A 10,928-nucleotide genomic window follows, 5' to 3' on the forward strand; every position below is an offset into this window, starting at 1 on the left:
AGGGACATGGATGCAGCTGGAAACCATCATTCTCAGCAAACTATCTCAAGAACAGAAAACCAAACACCACGTGTTCTCACTCATAGGTGGGAATTGGACTCTGGAAGGGGAACATCACACACCAGGGCCTGTTATGGGGAGGGGGAAGGGGGAACGGATGGCATTGGGAGTTATACCTGATGTAAATGATGAGTTGATGGGTGCTGATGAGTTGATGGGTGCAGCACACCAACATGGCACAAGTATACATATGTAACAAACCTGCACATTGTGCACATGTACCCTATAACTAAAAGTATTAAAAAAAAAAAAACAAAAAAAAAACAAAGCTGGAGGAATCACATTACTCAACTTCAAGCTATACTACAAGGCTACAGTGACCAAAACGGCATGGTACTGATACAAAAACCGGCACATAGCCCAGTGGAACAGATTAGAGATTCCAGAAATGAGGTTGCACATCTACGACCATCTGATCTTTGAAAAAGGTGACAAAAGCAATGGGCAAAAGACTCCCTATTCAATAAATGGTGCTGGGACAACTGGCTAGCCATATGTAGAAGATTGAAGCTGGACCCCTTCCTCACACCATATATGAAAATCAACTCAAGATGGACTAAAGACATAAATGTGAAACCCAAAACTAGAAAACACTAGAAGACAACCTAGACAATACCATCCTGGACATAGGAATGGGCAAAGATTTCATGACAAAGACATTGAAAGCAATTGCAACAAAAGCAAAAATGGACAAATGGAATCTAATTAAACATAAGAGCTTCACAGCAAAAGAAACTATCAACAGACAACCTACAGAATGAGAGAAAATATTTGCAAACTATGCATCTGACAAAGGTCTAATAACCAGCATCTATAAAGAACTTAAACAAATTTATAAGAGAAAAACAAACAACCCCATTAAATAGTGGGTAAAGGACATGAGCAGACACTTCTCAAAAGAAGAAATAATACAGCCAACAAGCATATGAAACAAGCTCAATTATCACTGATCATTAGAAAAATGCAAGTCAAAACCACAGTGAGATACCATCTTATACCAGTCAGAAAGACTATCATTAAAAAGTCAAAAAATAACAGATGCTGGTGAGGTTGTGGAGAAAACCCTTATACGCTGTTGGTGGGAGTGTAAATTAGTTCAACCATTGTGGAGAGCAGTATGGCAATTCCTCAAAGAGCTAAAAGCAGAACTACCATTTGACTCAGCAATCTCGTTACTGGGTATATATCCAGAGGAATATAAAGCATTCTACCATAAAGACATATGCATGCAAATGTTCATTGCAACACTGTTCACAATAGTAAAGACATGAAATCAACCTAAATGCCCATGAATGATAGACTGGATTTTTAAAAAATATTGTACATATACACCACAGAATATTATGCAGCCATAAAGAAGAACGAGACCATGTTTTTTGCGGGAACACGAACGGGGCTGGAGGCTATTATCCTTAGCAAACTAATGCAGGAATAGAAAACTAAACACTGCATGTTTCCACTTATAACTGGGAGCTGAATGATAAGAATTTATGAACACAAAGAAGAAAACAACAGACACTGGGGTCTACTTGAGCGGGGAGGGTGGGAGGTGGGAGAGGAGCAGGAAAAATAACTATTGGGTACTGAGCTTAATACCTTGGTGAGGTAATAATATGTACAACTAACCCCCATGACACATGTTTATCTATGTAACAAACCCTGACATATATCCCCAAACCTAAAATAAAATTAAAATAAACCAACAAAACAAATGGAAAAATAAAACTGCTTATCCTTTGAGTCCCAGTTCAAATGCTGCCTTCTTTGTGAAACCTTTCTTAATTCTTATAGGCAGAATTAATCCCTCCCTCCATTTTGCTCTTAGAATCTTGTACAGTTTCTGTATAGCCCTTTTCATATGTATGACAGTTGTTTTTGAATTCTGTCTCTTATGACATTAGGACCTTAAAGCAGGGTTGTTAGAATGATGTGAAACTAATTTGGTTTAAACAAGTCTATCATGCCAGCTGGCCCTGTCAAGAGGCTATCAACAGCTTCTCCTGCTGAGCTGAGACACCAGCAAAGCTAATGAGAGTATTTATTTCAAAGCAGATGTCCCCAGAAGCTGATAGCAAATCAAGGAAAGGCTAGCTCAATCCCCAGCACTGCTCTATATAGTAAATCTTTACTGATTGATTGAATAGGATTGTCATTCAAGAATAATTCAATCTCTTGTGTACAGTTGACCCTTGAACAACATGGGTTTGAACTGCATGGGTCCATTTTTACACAGACTTTTTTCAATATACTGAAAAATTGTTTGGAGGTTTGAGACAATCTGAAAAAACGCAGACAAACCATGTAGCCTAGAAATGTCAAAAAATTTAAGAAAAAGTTTTATGTCATGAATGCATAAAATATATGTAGAAACGATTCTATTTTATCACTTATGACAACAAAATATATAAAAATCTATTGCAAAAAGTTAAAATTTGTCAAGCGTGGTGTAATCCCAGAACTCTGGGAGGACTAGGTGAGAGGATTGCTTGAGCCCATGAGTTCAAGGTCAGCCTTGGGCAACAAAGTGAGACCTCGTCTCTATCAAAAAATCAAAAAATTAGCCAGGCATGGTGGTGCATGCCTGTAGTCCTATCTACTCAAGACGCTGAGGTGGGAGGATCACCTGAGCCCAGGAGATTGAAGCTGCAGTGAGCCGTGACTGCGTCACTGCAAGCCAGCCTGGGCGACAGAGCAGGACCGTGTCTCAAAAAATAAAAAATAAATAACTTATCAAAACTTATGCACACAAGCATTTACAGACCTTATGTACATAGTGCCATTTGCAGTTGAGAAAAATGTAAACAAACATAAAGATGCAGTATTAAATCATAACTACAAGAAATTAACTGCAGTGCATAAAGTACTATGTAATGATTTTGGAGCCACCTCCTATTGCCATTGCGGTGAGCTCAGCTGTTGCGAGTATCCCTTAAAACAACCTGTGACGCTAATCATCTCCATGTAAGCCATTCATCTCTCCAGTAAACTGCGTATCGCAGTAAAAAGTGATCTCTTGCGGTTCTCAAGTATTTTTCTTCGTGTTTAGAACAATACCGTAAATCTTGAATAACGCCATGGGACCTATACGAAGTGCCACTAGTGATGCTGGAAGTGCTCCCAAGAAGCAGAGAAAAGTCAGGACGTGACAAGAAAAAGTTGAATTGCTTGATATGTGCTGCAGATTGATGTCTGCAGCTGCAGTTGCATGCTATTTCAGACAGATGATTCACCTTGTAAACAGACAAAGTAAACTTATGGTATCAATAAATACAGTATAGTACTGTAAATGTATTTTCTCTGTTATATGATTTTCTTTTTTTTTTTTTTTTTTTTTTTTTTTTTTTTTTTTTTTTTTTTCGAGATGGAGTGTCGCTCTGTCGCCCAGGCTGGAGTGCAGTGGTGCAGTCTCGGCTCACTGCAAGCTCCGCCTCCCGGGTTCACGCCATTCTCCTGCCTCAGCCTCCCAAGTAGCTGGGACTACAGGCGCCCGCCACCACGCCCGGCTAATTTTTTGTATTTTTAGTAGAGACGGCGTTTCACCATGTTAGCCAGGATGGTCTCAATCTCCTGACCTCGTGATCCGCCCTCCTCGGCCTCCCAAAGTGCTGGGATTACAGGCGTGAGCCACCACACCCGGCCTGTTATATGATTTTCTTAATAACATTTTCTTTTCTATAGCTTATTTTATTGTAAGAGTGATAAGATTATGTAAGACTGACAAACTTTGTTATCAGTAAGGCTTCTGGTCAATAGTAGGCTATTAGTAGTTAAGTTTGGGGGGAGTAAAAAGTTATATGCAATTTTCGATTGTACAGGGGGTTGGCGCCTCTAACCCTCACATTGTTCAAAAGCTAACTATATACAAAAGGCTGGGCTTATACTAAGAGTTCAGGTTACAGAGATAAGAAAAAGGCATGAACAATCAAAATCACAGGGGCTTGGGAAACAAATAAACCTGATTCAAAGCCAGACTCAATTATTTACTAGTTATATGATCTTGAGCAAGTTATTTAACTTCTCTGACCTAGTCTCATCAGTTAAAGAGGGGTAACAATACCTACACCATAAGGGTTGCAGTGTGGATTACATAAGACAATATACACACCTGGCACATTGCAGGTGCTCAATAAATGTTAGTGCTGTGCCCCTTATCACTTTGTAGACAATCAATAGTAACACAGGCAATAATTATCATACTTTATGATCAATGCTATAATGCTAAGGAAGCGTAGATGACAGAGGAACTTGTTTTATTGAGCAGAGAAGAAGAAAAGGGAAAACTTCAGAGGATGAGCAGGAGCTGGCCAGGAGGACCTTCTGAGGGAACAGTGTGGACCAACGTGTGGCTGTCCTGGCTCCAAGTCTTCCTTCTTGTCTACTTCCAGATGAGGTGGCATCTAGGGCCTAAAGTGAGCCATCTCTTCCTTCTGTGACAGATGACTGACATTTTCATTTCTTTGCCATACTACAGAAAGTGCCTCCTCTCTCAACCAGAAATATGAACTAATCCAATTTGCAGATGAGTTAATGCTGAGACTTGAAATGCACTGAATTCCAAAGTTCTGATTCCAAGAAGAATGTCAAATGAGTATCACTCTCAATGCATGTGACACATTTAAAAAAATATATTTTAGGTGGATTGATGCTGTTAAATTGAGACATAAACTATGAGTGATATAGTTGCTGTGGGAACCCTTGAAATCTCCTAACATTTTTACATCCACAATTTCATGATCTCAATAACTTAAGACTCCCAGAATCCCAAAATGTTAGTAATAGAAGACCCCTTAGAGGCCCAACCTTCACATCTTCCTGATGGAGAAATGTAAGCCAAGACACAAAGAATGACCTGTCCAAAGCTATACAGCAAAATCCTTAATTTCTGACACTGGAATGTAGGCCTCTAAGTTGGAAACCCAGCTCTCTTTATCCTGTAGTATAGTTACTCCTGAAGGACTGTTTAGGGTAGGGTCTTTTTAATTGTACACTTCAGTAACAGATGTTCATTTTAAGGAAGATTCATTTCTTTTGGGGCCAATTGGTGCTTTTAACAAAGTCAAACCTCAGATTCTTAACCATCTCCATCATATATACATAAGATATTTGATATACAATATATTAAGTATATATCATAATATATATCAAATATATATCAAACCTCAGGTTCTTGACCATCTCCATAATACTATGACCTAAAGGTGACAGAATCATAGACTTAGAGTAAGAATGAGTTTTGTTTTGTTTTGTTTTTTTTTTTTTGAGATGGAGTCTCGCTCTGTCGCCCAGGCTGGAGTGCAGTGGCACAATCTCAGCTCACTGCAAGCTCCGTCTCCTGGGTTCATGCCATTCTCCTGCCTCAGCCTCCCGAGTAGCTGGTACTACAGGTGCCCGCCACAACACCCGGCTAGTTTTTTGTATTTTTAGTAGAGATGGGGTTTCACCGTGTTAGCCAGGATGGTCTCGATCTCCTGACCTTGTGATCCGTCCGCCTTGGCCTCCCAAAGTGCTGGGACTGCAGGCATGAGCCACCGTGCCTAGCCAAGAATGAAATTTTAGAGGTTGATCTGGTTCAACTCATCTTCTACCAAAGAAATACCCTTCTTAAATGTATCCAGTGATGTATTCATTTCCCCAAGAGAATTATCCCATTGTTTGCCCATGAATGCTAGCTTCATCAAGTAGAACTCTGTTTCTCTGTCTACTCTATCCATTAAGAGAAAGGGAAGGAAGGGAATGGTGTTCACTTACTGAGCAACATTTGGGTACTAGACACATGTTAGGGTCTTGGATATGTCATTTCACTTGATTCTTGAAACATCCCTCTAAAGTGACGTTCAATTTACAAACTAAAAAAAAATAGTTCAGAAAGTTTAAATAATGTGCCCAAATTTACCCATGGTCAGTGGAACAGTCAAGTTCATGGACTCTCTTCAGTATGCTGAGAGGTCTTGTCTTCCCTGCCTCCTGTCTCTCTTCAGTATAGCTCTTTCAGCAGGCTGTGCTAGAGATTTCCTTTTAAAATAAAAATCTGCTTAAAGCCCTTTGATGGCTCTTCAGTACCCACTCAAGGTAAATAGTTCAATACCCACTCAAGGTAAACAGTCCAAGCTCTTTAGCTTAATAATCAAGGCCCTTGACAATCTGGCTCCAATCAAATATTGTAGGCTCACTTCCGTCTTCTTTTCCGATGCATCCTAGGTTTTCCATGAGGATGCCTTTTTGTCTTTGTTCATGCTGTACTTGCTGCCTATGTGCCCTTTCCCTCCTTCTCTGCCTAAAAAGAAATCCTAGTTTTCCTTTAAGGTCCACCCAAATGTCACCTTCTTGGTGAAGTCTTCCCCAGTGTCTCTGGGTTTAATGAATCCTCCTCTGCCTTCTCCATTATTACAGAGGACATTGTAGAGTCCTCTGTAGTAGCCTCTTTTGCATTGTCATCATCCTTCATAGACTAAGGTCCTTAAAGACAAGGATTGTACTTTACGTTTATTTGTATTCCCAGTTCCTGGCACATAACAGGAGTTCCATAGATATGTGTGGAATAGAATTGAGGCCTAATCCTTTTCCACGTTAGCCCTTCAATTATTTGAAGACCCTTCTAAAGCCTTGCCCTGCCCCACTCTCCTCCTATTAATAGTTATTTCTTCTGCAGGCTAAACGTTCCCAACTCCTTTCAGCTGCTCCTTATAAGGTCTGATTTCCAGATTCCTTATCTGGTCATTTGCTTCTGGGTGATAATTTGCCAACATCCCTCTTTTAAAATATAATGCCTAGGATAAACTTAATAGCTCAAAGTCGGGCCACAGCAGAACAAAGTGAGGGGATTCCAATCTGTGATTCCAATCTATGACGTTTTCTTAGCCATTACTGTGTTCCAGGAGGCTCTGCCTACTCTATTTTCTTTCACTCTTCAATAATCTGGTGAGGTAGGTGTCATTTCTCCCATTTTACAGATGAGAATATAAGCCATCTGGTAAGGCACTTTGAGAATAAGTTGAAGTCACAATCCCAGAGCACAAAGGGAACTTGTGATCAACTGATACCTTTAGATCATTCTTACATCAACTGCTGTAAAGTTATTATTTTTTCCAGTTACCAGCCAGCTAGGGACAGGCTTAAGGGCAACTGGGGACAAAAAGAATCAGTACCTTTAGAAGGGTGTGAAACCAAAGCGCAGAGAAAAGGCAGGTTGGATTAATGACAAACTTCCTAACAATAACAGCCTTTATCTAGGAGCTCAAACAGAGACTGGAATGTCTTAACCACACAGCTTCCTGGAACTATTTTTACTTTGTATTTTACAAGAGGAGCAACAGCAGAAGCATCTTAGATAAACAACAAGGTTTGGGCTCAGCACATGTCTGAATCTGAACAGCCAGTGGGGCCCTGTGGTCACAAGGCAGATAATAAGGAGGTTGCCTCTTTGGTCTGTGGCTTGGGTCTGAAAGGGTCCTACTGTGCACATTCATTCTATAAATATAGACTGATCACCAACTGTGTTCCAGGCATGGTGCGAGGTGCTGTGGATGTAATGAAGAAGAAAGACAGAGTTTCAATCTGTGGAGCTTACAGTCAGGTGAAAGATAAGCATAAATGAAAATGATATGCACAGATCCTAGTAAACACAATGATGAATGAAGGTGCCAGGCTATAAGGAGAGCAAAAGGAGGGGCATTTAATTTATCCTGGGGTAAGGATGGAAGAGAAGATATCAGAGGAAGTTCCTGGGGAAGGTAGTCTTAATTGATGTGTAGGACTTAACATGCTGAAGGCTCTTACGTATTTCAATGCATCCCCCCCCCACATCCCACAACACACATACTTTAAGCATCAGAAACCATCTTTCCCATTTCCTTCACTATCTCTTCCACTGGGTCATCAACAACATGGTAACAAAAAACAAAACAAAAACTACTGTTTCCTCAACTGTCAGTGCCAGAATAATCACTCCTTTTTGCTGTACTGTAATGCAGAAAAGAGCAGACCTGGGGTTTCCTAGCATACCTCCTTTAAAAAAAAATTACATCCTGATTAACTTGCCTATTTCTTCCCTTTCCATTGCCTCTGTATTTCTTGGCTTCCCCACACCTGTGACCCAAAGGTCACAGGGTCTGTCACAGCCCAATTCCATTCTCCAGTTGCCTCTTGGTTTTTAACCCCCCTTTTAAAAATCCAAACATTAAACAACTAATAACACCCATGTGTAATTAGCTGTTTAATTGAACAGCACAGAACTGTTAATACGTTGTGCTGTGCCCTGGGATATTAAATAGAATAAAAGCAAAGTACTATATTCAAGGAAACTACAGTCTAACTTGAAATACTACAATGGGATACATTTCACACAGAGATTTTTACCAAGTGACAGTGGAGAGGAGGGAGAAATGAGTTCTTCCCGAGAAGTGTCAGAGAAGTTCTGAGCTGGATCTAAAAAAGAAGCAGGAGGCCGGGTATGGTGGCTTATGCCTGTAATCCCAGCACTTTGGGAGGCCAAGGAGGGTGGATCACGAGGTCAGGAGATTGAGACCATCCTGCCTAACATGGCGAAACCCCGTCTCTACTAAAAATACAAAAAATTAGCCGGGTATGGTGGCAGGCACCTGCAGTCCCAGCTGCTTAGGAGGCTGAGGCAGGAGAATGGTGTGAACCCGGGAGGCAGAGCTTGCAGTGAGCCGAGATCGCGCCACTGCACTCCAGCCTGGAAGACAGAGCGAGACTCCATCTCAAGAAAAAAAAAAAAGCAGCAGGAATCCAAAGGACAATATGCATACTATTTATTTATTTATTTTTAGCAGATGTGGGAATATCACTCTCATGCCAAGACTTATCTAAGGCTACAAGTGTGAATAAGGTTCCTGATCTCAAGAAGCTTTCAGCCTAGAAAAGAGGTTTAGAAATATACCCCAATAATGGCAACATATATTGTGCCATGGACAGAGTTACAGAAAAAACTGCTAGGGGAGTTCATAGAGAAAATGTTTAAGAGAACATTTCTCACTGGATGTAGTAGGCAGAATTCTAAGGTAGCCTCCTAGATTAACCTTCATGTACACCTTCTGCATAGTCCCTGGGACAGTGGCTATGATGAATTTTACTCCTGTGATTAGGGTATGCGATGTGGCACAGGTGACCTTAAAGTAGGAAGATTAGCTAGGTGGGTCTGACCTAATTACAAGTCTTTTAAAAGCTCACCGTGTTCTCTGACTGGTTGAAGAAGGGAAATCAGAGATATTTAATGAATGAGAGGATTTACATGAGGTTCTCTGTTGATGAGACAAAAAGGACCATGTGGCAAGGACCTGAGAGTGGTCTCCAACAGAGATCTGGCAAAACAATGTAGCTGTGGGATCCTAGTCCTACAGGGACATGAATTCTGCCAACAGCCTGAAGGAGCCTGGGGCAGACCTTTCCCTTGCAGAGCCTCTAGACATCTTGATTTCAGCCTATGACACCACGAGCAGAAAACCCAGCCACACCATGCCAGTTTTCTGACCTACACAACTGTGAGTAAATCAATGGGTGTTGCTTTAATTTGCAAAATTTGGGCTAATTTGTTACGCAGGAATAGAAAACTGGTATGAGCACTTACAACACTGTGCTCTCATTAGCTATTGACATACTAATTTCCCCAACTATGGGCTCCTTAGATTTAGGCTCTAATTATCCTTTTAACCTCAGGGCTCTTCATGAGACAGGTACTCCCCAAAACGCCATGGAATGAAAGTTTAAATTAGACACAGGGATGCAGATCAGAACCTGGATAGATTCTGACCATTTCCATTTCTCAAGAATAGGCAGACGGATACTGAGACCAACACCAGGATAAAAGGAGGCAGCCCCCTTCAGTCCAGTGCTCTAAGACCTATTCCAGAGGCAAGGCAAGTAACCCAGGCTCAGCTGTCCCGTCTGCTGCTCCAGCCTTGCTTAGGTGGACTTCCCTCCAAGGAACATTGTTCATAGAAGGATCATTAACAAGACATTCCTGTGTGACCTGCAGATTGCCATGTTCTAAATGATGCCACACCCACTCCACATCCAGCTTAGCAGAGGTTTCGGGATTTATATCGCACTGTATTTTCAAGCAGCCAAAACAGAAGTCAAGACTTCGTTTTTCTAAGCTGCTAAAACGATGTGGTGGTTAAATCAATAGTGTGCCAGGCGCAGTGGTTCACGCCTGTAGTCCCAGCGCTTTGGGAGGCTGAGGCGGGAGGATCACTTGAGCCCAGGAATTTGAGGTTACAGTGAACTACGATGGCGCCACTGCACTCCGACCTGGGGGACAAAGTGAGGCTCCACCGCTAACAAAACAAAAATAGAATTGTGTAGCCAACATTGTTAGTGGGCCTGAAAGAATGAGCCTGTGCACTCAGTGCGTACTTGTTGAAAGGATGACCGCAGGGACGACTGAGGACGCTGACACTCACTAGGGCATCCAAGCGCTAACTCGTCTCTCACCTACCCTCCCGGTGCAGTGCTATCCTGTTGGAGAAGAGGCCCCTGGGTGGCGGTGCGAAGTAACTCGCCCAAGGTCACCACACGGCCAGCCACTAGCTGGGCGGGGGTCGCCAGAGGTGAGGGCCACGTCAGTCGGTCTTGGGGGTCCGACCGGCGGCTCCTCCACCAGCCTCACGCGGCCTCGGAGTGGGCTACTGGCAGCATCGGGATTCGAACCCGATGCCTCGTCCTCGCGCCTTCTCAGGCCTCAGTTTACCCATCTACAAGACGCGTACCCGAGAGCTGGCCCGGACGCCAGCGGGGCCCCCGGACCGGGGTCTGCAGGCCGGCGGGGTAGGGCGGGCTAGGTCCCTGCGCGCCCTCCCTCCTCCAGCGCGCCGCCCCGCCCCCCGCGCGAGCCCAACGGCCGAGGCGCG

The 10,928-nt window shown here is 42.5% G+C and overlaps 1 long non-coding RNA gene across 1 annotated transcript in view; it reads right to left on the bottom strand.

Annotated features, from left to right (window-relative positions):
* The window catches only part of LOC108530386 (uncharacterized), a 100,393-nt gene extending 89,503 nt beyond the window's left edge, over nt 1-10,890 (bottom strand). Inside the window, exon 1 of the long non-coding RNA XR_001885820.1 lies at nt 10,517-10,890. This is a non-coding gene — a long non-coding RNA (uncharacterized LOC108530386). The remainder of the gene's footprint in view (nt 1-10,516) is intronic.
* Between the last annotated feature and the right edge of the window lie 38 nt (nt 10,891-10,928).

The sequence above is a fragment of the Rhinopithecus bieti genome, unplaced genomic scaffold, assembly GCF_001698545.2.
Source record: "Rhinopithecus bieti isolate Rb0 unplaced genomic scaffold, ASM169854v2 scaffold_6907, whole genome shotgun sequence".
Lineage (NCBI taxonomy): Eukaryota > Metazoa > Chordata > Mammalia > Primates > Cercopithecidae > Rhinopithecus > Rhinopithecus bieti.